This window comes from Neofelis nebulosa, chromosome 1 (genome assembly GCF_028018385.1).
Source record: "Neofelis nebulosa isolate mNeoNeb1 chromosome 1, mNeoNeb1.pri, whole genome shotgun sequence".
Taxonomy (NCBI): Eukaryota; Metazoa; Chordata; class Mammalia; order Carnivora; family Felidae; genus Neofelis; species Neofelis nebulosa.
In genome coordinates, this window is record NC_080782.1 from 226292904 (window position 1) to 226313848 (window position 20945).

At 43.6% G+C, this 20945-nt stretch overlaps 1 protein-coding gene across 2 annotated transcripts in view; it reads left to right on the forward strand.

The window, feature by feature from the left end:
• Positions 1-20945, forward strand: part of LHFPL6 (LHFPL tetraspan subfamily member 6) — a 251305-nt gene that overhangs the window by 220740 nt on the left and 9620 nt on the right. The gene's annotated exons all lie outside the window — the stretch shown is intronic.

The window sequence follows — 20945 nt, forward strand, 5'->3', positions numbered from 1 at the left end:
TCCTTCGTCAATGACACTCCTTTTAGAAAAGAACCGCATGTGACTTTTCCTAGAAGCAGAGAGTGGAAGAGAGACAAGGGAGAAAAACACACCCTGTAGTGCAGCTAGCAGTCATGTGTAACAATACGCACACATTCGCTTATCCGTTTGTTGAGTGAAATTATGCCAGTCTACCGTTTGCCTGAACTGTGGGAAGTATTGTGGATACAAAGCTTAGATAGAGCCGCTGCTCTGAAGAGTTTATATGCATTGATCAATTCATTCAAAAATCATGTGTTAATTACTTATTGCGGGTGCTGAAAAGAACTCTGTGCAATTTATAGTCTGCCCGAGATTTCTCGAGGGCTAAGAAATCCAAAGCGATCTCACTCCAGAGTAATAGACAGCTTTGTGGGAGTGCTGGGTCTTGAACACAGTGATGCACGAGGGTCGTCTGGCAGTAGACAGAAGCATCTTGCAAGCCAGACACACAGCAGAGCGAGAGCACCAGGGAGGCATGAGAACAGTCCATCAGGAGGCCACAGGGGTAGGAGAAGCAGGGAGAGATGTGATTGAATAGTTAGAAGTTCACACACTGCTGAAGGACACCTCATGACTTTTTCTGGAAATTTCAGACATTTTCACTTGTAGCTATAGTGTGTTCTACCTAGCAGTCCATTAAAAAGGTAGCATAGTACGATATGGCTTGCATCATGATAACTTGTACTAATTGGATTATATTTCCCTCGGCTGATAAACCTAACTTTTACGCCAACACTTCCTTATTTCTTTCTAGTTAAGTATCATGTCTATTCCAGCTTCTGTTATTTTAAGGCATATCATAATGAAAAACTTAACGAAAGTAAGCCTTCTCTTTATTGGATTATTTTCTGAGGATGTTTTCCTGGAATCGGTGTTCCCACATCGAGGATTATTGCCAAATAATAGCAAATATACTTTTCCCTAATATAAGGATAGATTGAGTTTTTGATGATTGGTTCATAGTGAGGTACTAACTTAAACATTCGCTTTTCACATTAAACACTTCACTCTAAGAAGAAATATTTGAGGGAGGTGGTCTAATGTCAGTATTACTGTTATATCCCAAATCATCATTAAAAAATTGTATGGTAGAACTTCTGTGAAAAAAATTTCTGTCCGATACTGAGGAAAATGGACCGATGTGATACCATATCAAAGTCCTGTGGATTTGAAAATAAAGCATGATTTGTTTGACTCATTGGATGACAAACACCCTGCTTCCCTCAAAATAATACTAGCTCTTTTGGCGGAGAAGTTGGTGCGTTAAATACTACGAATTTGCATGGATAAAAAAATATAAGAGGTTTCGGACCGCTCTTTCTTTCCTTCTCCATAAGGCTTTCCTAAGTCTGGATCAGTTTGTGATTGCCATAAATGCAGAGGAAAATGCTGGCACAAAGTTGAGTGTCAGCTTGGTTTTTGTTTGTTTTTCAGTTTTATACCTTTTTTTGTTTGTTTGTTTGTTGGTTGGTTGGTTTTTTTGGAAAGCAAACTGTGTCCAGGGGAGATATTTTAATATAGCGTTTGGCATTTTTCTTTCTCTGGTGTTTGAGGCATTCTTGGCCGTTTCACACATGCCTCAACTTGATTAGAATACTGTTCTTGTTGATCTCTTGCTATTGCGTGTTGCTATATTAATTAGCAGGTTGTAATGAAACCCATATCCTGTTTTTTGCAATTTTCATTACTGCATCTCAGTAGTTCATATCTTCCCAGCATTGTGGATTAAACACTTGAATGTCAAACTTAAAAAAAAAAAAAAAAAAAAAAAGACTTGCCTCTTTACTACTGGTAATAATTTCTTATGTTACTAAACTCACCGAAGCCATTTTAACAATTTAAAAACTCTGGTGGTTTTAATTTTTGCCACACCAAGATTTTTTTTTTTTAATGTCTCTTAGCGGGATGGTGAGGAAAAAATGGAAACTGGCATCATCTACAGATAAAACGAGTCCTTGGTCCTATAAAACTTCCTCTGTGTTCTATCTTTTTTTTTTTTTTAATTTTTTTTTTTAACATTTATTTATTTTTGAGACAGAGAGAGACAGAGCATGAACGGGGGAGGGGCAGAGAGAGAGGGAGACACAGAATCAGAAGCAGGCTCCAGGCTCTGAGCCATCAGCCCAGAGCCCGACGCGGGGCTCGAACTCACGGACCGTGAGATCGTGACCTGAGCTGAAGTCGGATGCTCAACTGACTGAGCCACCCAGGTGCCCCTGTGTTCTATCTTTAAAAAATGGCGACTGTTTCCTTGCACACTGATGGAGACTGAACTTCAGCGGAGTGAAGGCACAGATTCTGGTGCTCAGTTGGGAGAACCCAGGACCGCAGTTGGGAGCCACAGCACGTGTGCGAGGGGGAGCATTCTCACTAAGGCTGGCCCTGGGGCCCATGTTTTTAATGGTGTGCGTGCCAGTTGCCAGAGCCACACTGCCTCTACTGCTTCTGAGAAGCCAATCTCATTGCTGCTGCCTCTCCCAGGAGACTGTGTGGGCACATCTTCCCCCTGAGGCCTGGGAAATGTTAATGTTGTTAAGGTTCATGCGGTCCTTATTGTGGGATGTGGGTCACTCAAGAAACCATCCCCTTTGTTTTTATATGGAAGATTATTTAAGGAGTGTGTTCATTCAATTACCCAGCCGACAAATATTTCTGAAGTGCTTACTGCCTGCCAGGCCCCGTGCTAGGTGTTGAGGACATGGCATCACCAAGGCATTTTGAAAGACCCCATGCATTGCCGTCAGGGAACCAGAACCTACCAGAAGAGCCAGATGTTCAAGAAGGTAATATACACCGTCAGTGTGTCGGAAAGGAAGGCACTGCAGCGGACCTTGTGGTTGCCTTGCCAGCATCGTTCCATTCTGGTCGGTGATTCTAAGCCAGAGGCAGGGAAACAGCTCTGTGAAGAGCCGGCTAGTGACTGTTTGCAGCTTTCGGAGCCATATGGTCTGTGTTGCAACTATTCAGCTCTGCGTTGTAGCATGAGAGACACTCCATGCGCGAGTGGGTGTGACCGTGTTCCTGTAAATTTGTTTTTACAAAAACAGGTGGTGGGGCCACAGTCTGAGGACCCCTGATCTCAACCAAAGCATGCCCCCGCCACTCCAGAAATAGGTTCATTTCAGATAGACTCATTTATTGATCCCTTCAGCCTCCCAGACAGCTGGTCGGGACGCAGGGCACCGATCGCGCTGAGCAGCCCGGTCCACTTGACCTAGTCTGCTGTATACTTACTACCCTCTTCATGTGGTGGGCGTTGCAAATTAGGTGGCCAACTCTCTAACTTCGTCTTGGTCATCTTACCTCTTAATACTAGCTTGGGATGGGGCGGCGTAAGCCCATTTAGACCAGTGATATTGCAGGAGATGTTTCCAGAGGCTTTGGGAGAAGAAGGGATCATATGCCTAAGGGAAAGGCACCAGAAGCCATGCTCCCCCCTCCCTCCAGCAGCCGCCTCTGACTAGGTAGAATGGCAGGTGGGGACAGCCTCCAGGGGGAAGGGGTGGGCAGAGAAACCAGTTGGGGTTCAGCCACCCCTGAAGCACGACTTCCCTAGGAGCTTTCAACCTTGCCGATACATAGTACCTAATACATGGTGATTCATTTCCTTACTGGGTAATTTTAAAGGCATCCTTTCTCTCTCTTTTAAAAATGTTAACTTATTTTGAGAGAGAGAGAGAGAGAGAGAGAGAGAGAGAGAGAGAGAGAGAACAAGCAGGGAAGGGGCAGAGAGGGGGAAGATAAAGAATCTCAAGTAGACTCTGAGGTGTCAGTGCAGAGCCCAACACTGGGCTCGATCTCACGAACCTTGAGATCATGACCTGAGCCGAAATCAAGAATCTGGCGCTTAACCAGCTGAGCCACCCAGGCGCCCCAAGGCAGCCTTTCTCGTACTGGCAGCTGAACGCAGCCTAACTGGTATTTTAGTTAGTTGCTATGTCACAATTCAAGGGGACTTGACCTCTCCTGGAGGCTTCCTAAGAAAGGAGTATTTTTAGCTGAGCCTTCAAGGCTGTGAAGTGTTTAGGTAGATAAAGAGTGAATGTGGGTGTGTTTTAGGCTGCAGGGAGGCCAAGGAGAGAGGGAAAGAGCCCAAGCAGGCACACTGGAGGAAGGAGGAATGCTGGTGGGGTGAAGGTAGGAAGGGCTTCCCAGGCGTTTAAACTGAGTCCAAACATATAAGACGTAGTTAAGCAAGGAACAGATTTCATAAAAACTCACATTTGTGGTTTTAAGGTAATGTGGTAGGAGTCTAATAGAACCTACTTTTTAAAATGCCTTTTTCCCGGGTGCCTGGTGGCTTAATTGGTTAAGTGTGTCCAACTGTTGATTTCGGCTCAGATCATGATCCCATGGTTTGTGGCCCCGAGTCAATCAGCACAGAGACTGCTTGGGATTTTCTCTCTCCCTCTCTCTCTCTGTCTCTCTCTGTCTCTGTCTCTGTCTATCTCTCTCTCAAAAATAAACAAATAAAAATTAAAGAAAATAAAGTGTCTTTTTCCTTGGCAAGGAGACTTGGGGAGGATTTTTGTGTGTGCCTTGAAAACAACTTTATAAGGCTATTGATTCTTTGTCAAGAATTAAGTGCAAAGCTTTGGAGCAATTTCACAAAAATACCCACTTTTGCAAATCAAAGATTGTTACTATTTACCTTTGGATCATTCTTCTTTATGGAGAAGCAAGGAGCATGTTTGAATACATGTGTTTTTGAAACAAGGAAACCAGAGTACAAGCAGGCTGCATAATGAATTTCTAAATTATGCAGCTAAAATTGTACAGCTTGCCTTGACAGTAGCTTTCACCCTTTAGAAACATTAGAATCAGAGGCCGACTTGTTTCTCTCATTTGTTTTATTTATTTTTTATTAAAACAAATTTTTTTAAGTGTTTATTTTTGAGAGAGAGAGAGAGAGAGAGACAGAGCACAACCGGGAGAGGGGCAGAGAGGCAGGGAGACAAAGAATCTGAAGCAGGCTCCAAGCTGTCAGCACAGAGCCTGACGCGGGACTCAAACTCACAACCCGTGAGATCACGACCTGAGCTGAAGTCGGACGCTCAACCGACTGAGCCGCTCAGGTGATCCTCTCATTTGTGTTTTAAACAAGTATCTCGGGTGATTCAGGTGCAAGGGGTCAGCAGCCATACTTTGAAACAAAATCACCCGATTTATAAAGAAAATTATATTTTTAAAAATTTTTTATTTGAGTATAGCTGACACACAATGTTACATTCGTTTCACATGTACAGCACCGTGATCCAGCATCTCTGTTCGTCACGCTATGCTCACCACAAGTGCAGACATCATCTGCCACTACACAATACTGTTAGTCCTTGACTATATTCCCTGCGCTGTGCCTTTAATTCCAGTGTCTTGTTCATTCCACCACTGGAAGCCTGTATCTCCCCCTCCCCTTCACTTGTTTTGCCCATCTCGCTACTCCATTTCCCTCTGGGACAACCTTCAGTTTGTCCTCTGTAGAGAGAGAAAATTAGTTTTTTGTACTTTGCTAGAATTTAGTTTAATATCCACTTTGTTTTATATAAACTAGGGGGCTTTAGCTTTAGGTTACAGAGAGCTGACTCCAGCTGGCTTACACAAAGAAAATATTTACCATCTCTTATTACAGCAAGGCCAGAGCTAAGGTGAGCTGCAGACTTGACTGATCCAGGGGCTCAAAGATGTTGTCCAGGGCCCAAGCTGTTGTCCAGGGCCCAGGTTTTTCCCAAACCGGAGACCTGCCGCGTGTGGGTTCTTCTCCTCCATCTTGAGGCTGGCTCTCTTCTTCTCATCGACGATTACATTTGGCACTTGTAGCCTGTTCGTGTCATAGAAGAGAGGGGGAGTCTCTCCCCAGTCCCAGCAATGGAATAAAAGTCCCTCTTCTCAGTCTGATTGGGCCAACTTGAAAGAATAAGAGCTGTCAGGGGTTACCGTGTACAAAATGGCTTCTTGTGGCCGAGCGTGGATGGGTTCAGAGTTTTACAGAACCAGATTTTACTGAGAAGTAGTGGCATCTGTAAGCGGAAGATGAGGCTATGAACGGAAAAGGCATCTCAGTGTGTCTTTTTTTTTTTTTTTTTTTTTTTGGGACAGAGAGAGACAGGGCATGAACGGGGGAGGGGCAGAGAGAGAGGGAGACACAGAATCGGAAACAGGCTCCAGGCTCCGAGCCATCAGCCCAGAGCCTGACGCGGGGCTCGAACTCACGGACCGCGAGATCGTGACCTGGCTGAAGTCGGACGCTTAACTGACTGCGCCACCCAGGCGCCCCTCGGTGTGTCTTTTTGTTGTGGTTGGACTTGGTGCCCTGCTCTCCTTCCATCACGAAGTCCGTGGCTGCAGATTAAGGGTCAGTAACGGCTCATGCTGTGTAAGTGTCAACAATGGTGAATTTATGTATTACTTTTTAAGAGAAGAAAACAGTATAAGTGTTAAGAATAATATGTAAGGTAACACAATGTCTTCACACAATAAAAATACAGTAGACGTTTGCTGTTATTATTCATGTTATTTGCACAGGACCATTTTTAATGAATATTGGTTGATTAATCTTTTTTTCTTTCTTTTACATTTTATAACAGTAAGTTGGGATTTACACATTAAGCATAAGGTCTCTCTAATCGGGTTGTCCAATTGATTTAATTCATGCCTCGGAGATATTTTCATCCACCAGACTTTTCTAATTATATCCTTATGATCAAAAGTAGTGTTTCAATTAATTTGTCTTGCTAATTTGCCAAGTAAATTTGAGTAATCATTGCTTTCATTTTGCTATTTAATTTCATTAAGAAGCCATCATGTTTCCTGTTCTTGAAATTATGCTCTTGGATTCTCAAGAACTACTGAGAACTCAGAGCCTGTCAGTGTGAAAAAGATGAGAGCCTGTTTCTGCCAAATTTTCAGACCAGGGAAGAAATCTCTTCTCACCGAATCTGAACAATAACCACGTCACATCTCTTTGGGCACATCTCTTTCACTCCTGACTTCTGTTTTTCTCCCTTCAAACCTAATCACACTTGAGAAAAAATAATTTGCAAGTTATAGTCAGTGGGACAAAATGAGAACAAAAAGAGAAAATTTGTCCAAGTTGCTAGAAGTCATTTAGAAGCTCCAGGAGGAGCCTGTATTCCCTCAAATAGCATGCTAGCCCAGGAGGATGGCAGAAGACCAAGCAGCCGCTAGGAGCTAAACCAAGACCCAAGCTGGGCAGGCCCAGGGTTACTCACAGGAACCCTCTAGAATGTGACTCTAGATGATGCTGGTCAAGTGCCACGGGCAGAGGAAGGTCTGTGTAGCCAGTGATGAAGTGATGGGGCAGCGCCCAGGCAACTCTGAAGGAAATGCAGCCAGGTTGGCCGGTCACTCAGCCTTCTTATGGTTCTCTTTTCATGACAGGAAGGGTTTTCTGCATTCATTCTAGAATGAGAGGAGAAGAACCAATTCACTTCAGGGCCATGAATCCCAGTGGGACCATGACAGTAATGGCAGCCCATGCACATACCCGTTTTAAGTTATCGCTTAGTAAATGCCTCTAGTACTGCTTTAGCAAAAAGTACCCCATTCTCTATAATCATGGGTCCAATTCTGTCTGCTTCCCTAAGTGCATCTTTGTAGGTTCCAGATGAACCAATGGGACAGGAATTTTTCAACTTCGGCGTCTAGTTCAGGGTTTGGCCCAGAGCGGTATTCTGCAGATTTATTTATTCGACAAATATTTATTAAGCACGTTCTTGGCATCAAAAAATTGTGCCACAGACTTAGGATGAAATTGTGAATTAAGATAAACATGATCCTTATGTATGACACATATCTGCCACCTACAAAATGGTTAAATGAAGGGAGGGAAAGAGGGAAGAATGATGGAGGGGAAGAGAGAATAAAGAGACGTGGAGGGAAAGGAAAGAGGATGAGAGAGAAGGAAGGAACCCTGCTGCTAATTTCTGACCTCTAAAAGGGAAGTTGCCATCATGTGTCTGTATATACTTGGCCATTGATAACCCGGGGAGAATTATGGCATTACTCTCTAAAGGAATATGGCTGAACCATCTCCCAGAAAAAAATCAAGTTAAGGGTCATCGTTTAAAGAATGAAATGCCCCAATAGGTGAAAAAGAAAGAGCTCTAAATTCTTTCCTTCCTAGAGTCCTTTTTGGTTTGGTTATTTCGGAGAAGGATTATTCCCAATCTTGTATTCAGCCTTTTTAAAACTTAATTCAGTGACTTACAGTGATTTGCACCAGTGGAATTCAGTGATTGTAGAAAAAGGTAATTCTCTTTAAAAGCCTGTGAGACACAATATTTCATAAGATATGGCCACCACACTATTGAGAAGAATAGGCTAATCTCTCTTTTAAAGATTTTTCTTAGGTTTTTTCAGTGTTATCCCCATTATAAAAACAAAAAATATGGGGTGTCTATGTGGCTCGGTTGGTTAAATGTCCAACTCTTGATTTCAGCTCAGATCATGATCTCACCATTCTTGTGATCGAGCCCTGCATCAGGCTCTGTGGTGACAATGCAGAGTCTGCTTGGGATTCTCACTCTCCCTCTCTCTCTGCACCTCCCCTGCTCGTGTGTGTGCATTCTCTCTCTCTCTCTCTCTCTCTCTCTCTCTCTCTCTCTCTCTCTCTCTCAAAATAAATAAATAAACATAAGAAAATAGATACACCTCAGTTCCCTGCCATTTTAGATATAGTATACTTAAGGAACTTCAGGAAATTCAACTGGCTTTTCTAATTATTCTTTTGTGTGAGGTGCTCTTAACTATTTTCTTAGTATGTTCCACTAGAATATTAATCTAGGGGTAGAAAAGCACTGATTTTAAATTTAACTGTTTCTGATGTTTTAGGTCCTCTCTCAGGAATGAACTTTGTTCAACTGATTCTATCATTGATGTCCTTAAGAAAGAAAGGGCAATTAAGATAAATTGGCTATGTGAACATCATCTTAAATAAATCTGTAGATTGTATTGAAATTTCCTGGTAGTTAAGGATTTAGGAAATAATCTGCTAATTAGGGAGACGAGTCTATCCCCTCCTACCATCCCAAGCTACCCCTTTGGATGATGTGATTAGTGCAGCCCCCTTGAGAAGTCCTCTCCTTGCTCCCTGCCCTCAAGGAGATTATAGTTGAGAGATTTATCACAGATTTATCTTAGAACACTCTCTTATTAAATAGTAACACTGAGGAAAGACCTGCCAGTGAACCTTCCAGTTGCTGGGAGATTTGTCTACACAAACATTAGAGAAGAGTTCTTTCAGATCTTGATAGTAAGATTCTTAATCTCAGGAGAAATATTTCTGCCCCAGAGTTGAGAACTCAGATGTTTTGTGACCTGTGTATTTTTGCCTTTGTTTCCTAACAGAAGAGAGAAAGTAGCCACTTTTCCTCCTTAGCAAGCAGGTCTTCCTTTAAGAAAGGGCCATTTGTAAACATTATTGATTAATAACATAGCAAATGTGTTTTAGAATAAAACCAAAAATATAAGAAAATAATCAGGAGGCTGATATGACTTCTTTTTTTTTTTTTTTTTTTTTGGTTTATTTATTTTGAGAGGGAGAGATAGAGCACAAGCAGGGGAGGAGCAGAGAGAGAATTCCAAGCAGGCCCCATACTGTCAGCACAGAGCCCAACGTGGGGCTCTCTCTCACCAACTGTGAGATCATGACCCGAGCCACAATCAAGCTATGGACACTTGACTGAGCCACCCAGGTGCCCCAAGGCTGATCTGATTTTTAACCTGGTAGAATGTTGACAAAACTAATTAATAGAGAAGATTTGTAGAGAAAAAAATTCATTTATGAGATCTTTTCAGAAAATTTCATATGATGGATTTTTCCAGATAAATGAATTTTCCATTTAAAGGAATAGTTAATGGAAAAAAAGCGAGGACTGGCTTCCATCCCAGCTTCACTCCCTTAGAGCTGTTTGATTCTGGGCAAGTTATTTGGCCTCTCAGAATTTCAGTTCTTTGGTCTCTCAAACTGAATGACAACCCCCACTTCAGAGGCCTGTGAAAAGGATTAAATGTGGCGAAAGTGGAAGGTGCTTTGAACGTGGAAAACCTACGGTAAATATTAGTCCCGCCTTTCTGCCTTAAAGGCCAACACATTTCCTATTTTAATCACGTTGAAATGGTTTGAGGAGGTAGATGTATTATAGCCAGAATCCATCCTTTTAGCCAGAATATATGAAACATATAAAAAACATAAGCAAGCCTGTAAAAAATAACCTCATTCGGAGTTATGTTCTCATATGACTCATAAGGAAAGGTTCGTAGGAGTCATGGACATTTGTTTAAGAGTGATTTGCCTTTTCTCTAAATAGCCAAGACTGAAAAATTTTTTGAGTTCTTTCGGGGGTTTTGTTGTTGCTTTGCAACAGTTTTATGTCACACTTTTGGCAGTTATTCATTACAATTATTACTTACGCCTTTCTGTCCTTATTCCCTCACTTCTAATTTGTGTCCTTTCTCATCTAATCGTCATGCATCCTCTTAAAATCATGGTTTAAAGGAACACAGTTCAGCTCTGTTTCTGTGCACTATGTGTCTTTGAAATACTGATTTTTGTATGCTCTGGACAGTGTTTTCTAGGTTTTTTTTCTTGCCTCCTGATTTGGGGTCATATTTTGGGTAGCTGAGAACGTCAGCTACATGATGTCTGGATGGTAAGCTACTTTGGCTTGGCAACTGGCTGTTTTGATGACAATGGCAAATGAGTTCAGTGTTACAGGAGCCCTGGTTCTAAGGAGTGATGTCTCCAGATAATTCAGGGGTCCAAAGTCCATGAATAAGCTTCAGAGATTTGTGACCCCCCTGAAATTGTGTGCAAATTTCATATGCCTGTGTGTACATGCTGTTTTCTGGAGAGTTTATTCTAACTTTTATATAGTATTCAAATGGGTTCCTGACATCTGGAGACTTAGAACCTTTGGTCAACCACATTTGGAAGTCTGATATTAGGAAGCTGAGAAACTTGACCTCTAGACTTTATCTGCCAACGATTCTCAAAAGCCCTCCCCCGACCCCTGCCCAGGAGCTTGGAAAGCTACTGAACCCTTTTGACTTGATTTCATTATCTATGAGTGTTTGTCACGGGGATGTTGTAGGGGAAAACATCATACTTACGCTAAGCATTACTGCAAATAGATATTCCCATATACCAATACTACTTTGGGTTTTTTTGTTCGGTTGGTTTTTTTTTGTTTGTTTTTCGTATTTTGTTTGTGTTTGCTTTTTTAAAAAGTCAGCTTTATTGGGATATAATTTCCATACGGCAAAATTTACGAATGTTAAGAGTACAATTCAAAGGATTTTGACAAGTTTGTAAAATCACGTAACCACCACCAAAATAAAAATACCGAACATTTCCTCTACCCCCAAAGGATTCCCTCATACTCCTGCTAATTCTACTTTGAAATCGTATCTGTGAAAATGAGTGCTCAGCCATCCTGGTGAATTGAGTATGTTTCCACTCAGACTTCTGGCCAGTTCCTTTCATGCTGCTATCAGAAGGCAATTACTTAGCATGTCTCCAGAGCTCTTGGTTCTGAACTGTCTTGTCAAAGATGTTTGTATAATGAACAGATAGATCTTGAATCTGCTGGAGCAGACGGCAGGTTTGTTTATTGTTTAGTATAATAAAGATAATGTCTCCCTCTGGTGTGAAGCTTGGGCGGATTTGTTTACAGCCTATTATAAAAAGTTGGGGTTCTCTAAACATGGGATTCCTCAACTGTGACCCAAACTCACTGACTTTGCCGCATCAGCCCCTGTGAGATGTGGGAGGCAAGGGGGTGGATGCAAATGTGAAGCTCATGCTGCTTGCTGTCTGTGAATAATACATCTCCACATCTCTGATGTGGGAGTCTCTTGTCTCCTCCAGCTTCTGTGAAATGGTGGCAGTTTAACGTGTCAGCTCGCAAGCACAGTAAAATCTCAGATTCCTCACCTCCTTGACACCACTGTTATAATGCCTGTAATTCATATGAAAATACTTCAGGATAAAGAGAGATGCGTCTGTCAGTTAGGGACAGTCACAACCCAGGTGCATCTTCCAGACCAAATACTCAAGGCTGCTGGTACGAGTGTTCTGATATCTGTATCCCAACCAACACCGGCAGCTTTACTATTCGCACAGCCCTGTCAGAAGTGGATTTTTATTGGTGGAATTAATATCGTATTAATTAGCATGATGAATGTTAAACGTGGATTCTTCTCAGTGAGACTGTGGATTAGCTCCAAGAGTTAAAGACACTCCTTATCCTTGCTTGAAGGGATGGAAACATCCACCCTGCCTTTAGCCATTATTCTAAGTCCCTGTGATACTCAAACTCTCAAACAACCGATTTTCCATGGGCCCTGACCAATCCACACTAAAATCTCGGCCACGGCACTGGAGCAGGCTCCCCAGGGGTCCTGCTCTGCCAGGCAGTAGCTCTTTGGTTTCTGGGACATGAGGCTAGGATTCTCTAGGGTTCCCAGACAGGGAAGGGACAACGGGACACTTGGGGAACTTGGAGAAGTGGCTGTTCACCCACCAGTACAGAGAGGTACATATTTTAGTATTTCTGACAACCGGTACAGGTTCACTGAAGCATGCCCGCTATGCATACAATGCCCTCAGGAATGGCAGCCAAGGCTGGATCATCCCTAAAAAGCTCAATTTCCAGCCTTTGTACTTTTGGTTGTTTGTGGCCAAAGGGACCAGAGTCCTGCCCTGGAACATTGCTCCAATGGCTCCTTCATGCAAAGTGGTGTTTGCAAACACTTAAAGGATAGAGAGCTAAGATTTAACTAGCTCCCAGGACAGGTCGATGACCTGGTTTGTGCCTTGATTGCTGTTTGTTTAATAAGCGTCTGTCTTTGTAGCAGGATTTGGTCTGAGGCTTGCTTTCATCATAACTTGGAAATGAGGTTGTAGGAGAGTGGCTCCCCGATACCATCCCTCACACTTTTGCAGCAGTGACTGTAATTTACCGGAGGGTCTCAAGGTTGTGCTTGACCAAATTGGATTAGGCTCGTCCGCAGCAGCCACCTTACGCACAAGGAGGGATCGTCCAGGAAAACCTCTTAAACGGAGGACCGGACACCGAGAATATATTCAGAGGCTGCTTGGTGGCTGATGGAAGCATGACAGACAAAGGGAAGAGGGCTGATAAAATGCCATCAGGACGGAGTGCAGTACGTCCTCACGTAGGTTTCCTGGAACATTGGCTGCAGCCGCGGACTACACAGAGGACAGGCAATTAGAGACAGTCTAGGTACCTTCACACTCTCTTTTGGGGCCATTTATGAGTCAGAGGAGCAGAATCTGAGGTCGTTCCAGCCTTTATAAACAGCAATGACAGACAGCTAGAGGATAATCTGTCACCATACGCTGAAGAAAGCCCTGCTGGTTGTCTCAGCTTTCCCCACTCGGAGATCGGATTCTGGGTCGGTTCACAGCGTGAACACAAAGGCCACCAGCATACGCTGTGTATATAGAGCCAATGTGTGTGCCTTATCACCTTCCCAGTGGCGTTATCTCTAGTGAAACTTTCAGGATGAATTCGGTGCTAAGGGGCAAGGATTCATAACAACAAGCTGGCCAGACAGGACAAAGGGAAAACCATCTTTTACGTGTAAATGGCGCAAATGTGTACATTAGTGAAATTATTTCCTGGGCCACAGAACAGAGGCCCATTGGATTGGTGCGATCATAAGAATTCAGATGCACTCACCCTACTTTTCTGACACTTGAACTGGGATTTGATTATGCTTCTGGAAGCACCAGGGTAGTTTTATTTTGCCATTGCTTTGTGTCGTGGGAATGCTGTGTAGGCAAAACAGCTTAGCCACCCGTTCCATGGTTCTGTGGCTCTTACTGGAATTCAGGAGGGGATGGTGCAGGACCTTGAGTCAGCGCAGACTTTAAGACAAAGGCCCCTGAGTGGATCTGACTGAGAGGACGAGCGATGAGCAGGTTTGGTGTGGCAGGGTCAGGAACACCACTGAGAGAGGAAGTGAAGTGCGAGAGGAAGTGAAGCATGGCACCTGGGCGGCCACACCCACCAAAACACTGGAACGTGTGTTTCTTAGATCTTTCAGGATCAGTTTCTCTGACTGATCCATCTCCACCCGCTTCTCTACCCCCACATAACACTGCTCTTGTTTTGTTATATTGTGACAAAATGTATGTAACATAAAACTGTATCATTTTAACCATTTCTAAGTGTGCAATTCAATGGCATTAAGTAAATCCACGGTGTGGTGCAACCATCATCACTAACCATTTTCTAACGTTTTCGTCATCCTAAACAGCATCTGTACCCAGTAAACAAGAACTCTCCATTATCTTCTTCTGCCAGACCCTAGTAACCACTATTGTACTTTCTGTCTCTATGAATGTCCCTATTCAAAGCACCTCATACACGTGGACTCCTACAATATTTGTTCGTCCTTTTGTGTCTGGCCTTTTTTAAACGTGTTTTTAATGTTTGTGTATTTGTCTTGAGAAAGAGAGAGAGCACAAGCAGGGGAGGGGCAGAGAGAGGGAGAGAGTGAGAATCCCAAGCAGATTCCGTGCTGTCGGTGCACAGACCAACATGGGGCACAAACCCACAAACCGTGAGACCATGACCTGAGCTGAGATCAAGAGTTGCATGCTTAACCAACTGAGCCACCCAGATGCCCCAGGGTCTGGCTTTTTTCACTTAGCATAATGTCTTTAAGGTTCATCCATGTTGTCTAACACGTGCCAGAAGTTCATTCCTTCTTACGGCTGAATAATATTCCATTATATGGACCCACCACATTTTGTCTCTTCATCTAAGCCTGCTCATTTTTTACCTAGTTGTTTTCACACTGGTGATTTATGTATATCGACATGAAATACACCTGTTTCACTGGTTTGTTGGTAAAAGAGGTTGTTGGTTTATCCCCCCCCCCCCCCGCCCCCCGACCACACACAATTTTATAATTATTTCCTTTGGCATTGGGAAGTTAACTTTAAAAGCACAGGTAGGTAATGATGTGGTGTACATCCTCATTGCCCAAATAGGACTGGTTTTTTGGTTAAGAATAACCCAGCATCAGCACCCTGCTTTAGATTACAACCAGGAAATTCAAAGTTATAAACAAAAAGAAAGAATCTCCCTACTGAAGAAAACACATTCAAGAGACCTGGGAAGATGACTTTGGTCATTGGTGAAATACAGGAGATGACCTATATCAAGGGTGAGCATGTCATGTGACAAGTATGTCCTGTTTGTCTTTTCAGTAAGTTTTATTGAAACACAGCCGTGCTCATGTGTTTACTTAGTGTCTATAGCTGTTTTTTTTTTTTTTAAGTTTATTTACTTTGAGAGAGAGAGAGAAAGAGAGAGCAGGGGAAGGGGAAGACAGAGAGAATCCCAAGCAGGCTCCCAAGCTGTCAGTGCAGAGCCCAATGTGGGGCTCGAACTCACAAACCGTGAGATCGTGACCTGAGCCAAAATCAAGAGTCAGACCCTTAACCGACTGAGCCCCCCAGGTGCCCCCTCTATGGCTGCTTTTGACCTAAAGTATTTACTCTCTGGCTCTTTTCAGAAAAAGGTTGCCAAGCCTTGCTGTAGATGATCCTTTTCCAGTGTCCCTTGTCTCTAAAATCTGTGATGCTGGGGCGCCTGGGTGGCGCAGTCGGTTAAGCGTCCGACTTCAGCCAGGTCACGATCTCGCGGTCCGTGAGTTCGAGCCCCGTGTCAGGCTCTGGGCCGATGGCTCGGAGCCTGGAGCCTGTTTCCGATTCTGTGTCTCCCTCTCTCTCTGCCCCTCCCCCGTTCATGCTCTGTCTCTCTCTGTCCCAAAAATAAATAAAAAACGTTGAAAAAAAAAAATCTGTGATGCTGTGATGTGCTAGGTGGAAGGAGGAGAAGTGAAGGAAGGATAAAGTCACAAGGACACAGAAATGGTCCTTGACAAGGCTCGAAGTGTGAAAAAGCCTCTGTCCTGTTCAGGCTGAATTCCTTACCGTAGTCCTGACCCTGCACCCTCCTGACCTGCTGGAGTTGCCAGAGACGGCTTAGATGGCACGGAAAACTCCTGGAGGTTTCTCTTAGTGAGCATATGCTTTGCTTGTGTGAGATCTATATATCAGCCAGAAAAGCCCCTTTCCTTCCGTGGGAAGTGTTTCCCACGTGGACTATACATAACCAGTAGCCTGGAGGTGCTTTGTGGAGGAAGGGGGACCTGTGTCCCTCTGCTGCCTGTGCCCCTCCTGGAGCAGGTGGAGCCAGCGCCCCTGTCCTTCCTCACCGGGACACCTGCGTCCGCACACATACACCGCTCACTTACCGCTGGGCGCTATTTTATGACGAATGTCAGGATGTCCTCTTTATTTCGGCGGGTTTAGTAGGCTGTTTGCTTCGTTGGCTGTGGTCTGCTCTGGTCCGCTGTGGTCGGCCGGGATGGAAGGGGACTGTGCGACAGAGGATGCAACTTGAGGGCAGGGACTCCCCAGATACCCCACTGAGTGCTGTGCCCCGCAGAGCAAGGAGTGCAAATGCAGGGGACGAGGGTGAGTGCATGTTTTCGTGGGGCAAATTGCACAATAAAAATTGCCATCAGTTCTCATTTTGCATGCCGTAGGACCCACGTATTTATTGAGTTCTTGCTCTTTGTATTTACAAGCATAAAAGTCTCCCAGTCATTTTACATATGTACGTGTGTGTATAATTTATATTTTTATATATACGCGGGTATAGGTATACATTCATGTATATAGACACAGTTAAATTTTTATATTTGTTTAATTTTGATTTTGAAATGAGCTCAGATTTATAGAAAAGTCACAAGGGGCGCCTGGGTGCCTCAGTCGGTTGAGGTCATGATCTCGCGGGGCGTGGTTCGAGCCCCGTGTCGGGCTCTGTGCTGACAGCTCAGAGCCGGGAGCCTGCTTCTGATTCTGTGTCTCCCTCTCTCCTCTGCCCTTCCCCTGCTCTTTCTCTCTCTCTGTCAAAAATAAATAAGGGGAAGGGCAGAGAGAGAGGGAGACACAGAATCTGAAGCAGGCTTCAGTTCATGCGGTGCTTGAACTCACGAACCGTGAGATCATGACCTAAGCTGAAGTCAAACACTTGACTGACTGAGCCATGCAGGCGCGCCCTTATCTCTACGTTTTTACGCAGTGACAAGTTTGGGCATTCTCTTCTCTTTCCAGACACAGGAGGACAGGAGGTATCATTTTAACCACTTGTTCCACTAAACGTTTGAATTAAAGCTTTTGTATGTTTTAGGCCAAAGGCTTAAAACTTGTTTCTTTTTTTACTAGTGACACCTTTGTTCAGTAACTTCTCAAAAGAACAAATGGATTCCTTTTGTTCTTGTTTTTTCTAAATGCATATGCAGACAAGGTGGTGTGAATATGAAGAGACATGAAGGAGTTTATTCGAGAAGATAAGGCCTATCAAACTTGCGTCTGTGATATTTAAGAGGACAAAAGCTTTTGTCTCTCCACTGATCCTTCCACCTTCCAGCCCTCATTATTTATAAAGCAAAAAAGATGAAGTCAAAAATATCCACTTCTTTGCTACACAAGCTTTTCGTTTGTATCTTAACATGGTGAAAAGTTTTTAAAAAATTTTTTTTCTGTTTATTCAGTTTTTGAGAGGCAGAAGCAGGCTCCCTGTGTCAGCGCAGAGCCTGATACGGGGCTCGAACTTGAACCGTGAGATCATGAGTTGAGCCGAGGTGTGCTGCTTAGCCAGCTGAGCCACCCAGGTGCCCCAACATGGTGAAAATGTTAAAATATCACAGAGGAAAGATAGTCCACCTTGATAAATGAAGTCAGTCGTCTCATTACATCTGGACCCAGGCACTCATGGCCACAAGGCTGGGAGCTTAGCAGCGACCTAGTGAAGAAAGCAGTACGCTAGGGACCAGTGGGGCTCAGGTTCAAAATCAGAGCACAGGAAGGCCAAGGACCCATGGAGTTTTGTGTCAGATGGCGTCGGCGAGAGGGCAGGACCGCCCGAGCCACTGCGCTTTGTGTTGTGCTTGAACAGCACTGTACGGTGGGTGGGACTGTGGCCAAATCTCTGGGTGGGTCTGAGGATATGGCATGATGGCTCCCGACCAACCGCTGAGCATTTACAAGCAGACAGTAGCCGAGAAGGATCTGGAGTGTGCCCAGGGCTTGGACAGAGTCAGGGGAGGGTCAAAACACCTGGCCTGGGGCATGCTCATGGTCAGGTTCACACCGAGGAAGGATCAGTTGTCTGAATTCATCAAGCAAGCTTATTGGACCCCCGCTCCCCACATTCTCTAGAAGGGATGGTGTCGCCACGAGAGTGCTGGTTTAGTTCCATCGCCTCAGGAATTGGATGCCAATTCAGCCAGCGGCAGGCCTTTAATAACCAGAACCGCCGTGCAGGGTGGACACAGAGACGTGGAGTCTTCTAAGAAGACCCATAAATTCAAAGGAGGAAAACATATTTCATCTCTCCTTGGCATGGAAGTTCTAGCAAAGACAAGTGCTGTCTAACAAATGCGAGAAGTACACTGGACTAGCTCATCCTAATACATTCTCTGAGCACTGGAGAAATTTCTAGAATCAGTTTGACCCAAGTCCACGTTGAAGTTTTATCATTTATTTGAGATACTAGGCAAGTTACTTACCTTGCATGTAAGTCAATTTTTTCATCTTCACAAAGGGAATCACGTGGGGAAAATATAAACAGATTTGCTTCTCTCCTTTCTGGGAAACGGTGGAGGCAAAAATGATTAAGTGAGTTGCCACTTGTAAACTGTTCAGTGCACGCCTCACAGTCTATATACATAAACAGCTGCTAATATAATGAGTAATTTCATGTTTCTGTTCTCAACACAGATACAGTGTCTGATACTCATTCATGCCACGAACGTAGATCAGTCGTCTGCTGTGGTCCAGGCGTTTTACTGAGCACCAAGATACCAAAGTAGAGCAGACGGACACAGTGATACATAGTAGGCTCTGAAATGTTGATGGGCCCGATTATGAAAAAAGCAGAGGTTAAACTACAGTTTCCTCAAAAGGCGAAAAGATGTGTGGAATTCCGTGGTTACTCGTAGTAAGGCTGGATTCGTTGTACTTTCTCTTCTGTCTCTATTACTAACAAGAGCCGCACCACGAACTGACTTGAGCCTCCCCCCAAAACTCGGCCACACCTCTCCTACCCCGTCTCCTCTTCCAGGCCGCCCTGGAGTGCCGCCACAACATCTTTTTCCATTGACTTGGCAGGTGGCTGTGGTTTGCTGCTTTCTGTCCCATTAACCTCTATTTTATCTGTCAAGAAGAGTATTCCCCATTGTTGAAAGCAGCAATTTGCCAACCAAGCAAGCTTACAGTCCTGTTTGATGGAGCATCACAGAGAGCAGAAGGGAAAGTTTAAACAGATTTGCTTCTCTAATTTCCCGAAAGGATCACAGACAAAACTGGCCCTCTAGTAAAATGCTTTTTGTGTGCATTATAATAACAAGCCTTTATTGGCATGACAGGGGAAGAGAGAGGCCATGGAAGAATGGTCCCGAATTTCCTGGTTTCATTTAGTCCTGTTTTACTACTCATGGACTACCATATTGTCTAAAACATATAAACTTTCCTGATAGCCTAATGTACTCAAAAAGACTTTTTCCTCTTACTATTGTAAAACATGGTGCTAATTTGTTATTATGGAGCATGTGGGTTTAAACAATGGAATCAGGCTCCCAGAGGAAAAAATCTACTTTTTCTTTTCCTTTGGAGAAGTTCAAGGTACAGTGTGTCTACTGTGCTGTTGGAAAATCACAGAACTCTCCCGAACTCTGGATGTTTTGTATTTATATTTATATTCCATGAAAAAATTCCCTCTTCTATCTGGTTGATTTCATCCAACTGAACTTCTAAGAAACACACGTGTAATATATATATATATGAGGGATGGCTTCAAAATAATGCAAGTGATGTGAGTGATCCCTGAGAATTGGTCTTAACTAGAACATAAGCCTCCTTAGACCAAAGACCCTTTCTATCTTGTTCGCTGCTGGGTCTCCAGCTTGTATAACGTTGCACATATGATAGGTGCTCAAGATTTACTGGTTAATGTTGAACACCATACGGTTCCATCTACCGGTACAGATGAAATTTCTGGAGAAGTTTTTAGGCTTCAAGCTCTCAAACTCTGGAAGTAGTTATCCCCATCCCCATCTCTTGCTTACACCCAAGACGGCACTCATTTCGTTCTTGAACTATCCTTTAACAAGACCTCAGTCTGCCTACATTTCTCCATTTCCCATCCCCCTAGTGCAAGTACACTCTTGCCTGGCCTCCCGCATTGCCACCTGGCTTGCTCCCGCTCTTCCTCTTCCGGGTCTCAGCATAAATTTCATTTCTGACTTAAGGTTCTCCTACACTGACCGCACTCTATTGAGCTCCCTTGTGATTTGCTCTCCTAGCATCCTGAACTTCTTTTCATCAAAGCACGTATCACAATTATCATTACATAATTATCTCCGTAATTATTGTTTAGTACTTCCTTGACTAGACAATAGCTCCTTGATAGCAGGGACTGTAGCCACCTTGTTTCCAACAAGATCTCCAGCACCCAGTGACCCTCAGTCAGAGTAGGAGGCTATTATTATAATCGTCCTATACTATTATTAGTAAGTATTTGTTGAATTGATGAAGGAATTGAGGGAGACAGGGAAAGAGGAAGAATGGGAGGAAAGGAATCAAGGAGTAAGGAATCACGGATTCGATGTCTTAGTGTTTCTTTAGATTTGCTTAAATCCTATTGACACATCTTGATTTTACCAGATTGATTCCCACCATTTCCTGCTTCTCAAAAGGTGTGTGTGTGTGAATAAATCCGTATTGATTTAATGGTTCTGTATTTTATGAATTACTTGGTAATTGAAAATTACTTGGTAAATGAAAGTCTTCATATCTGAAA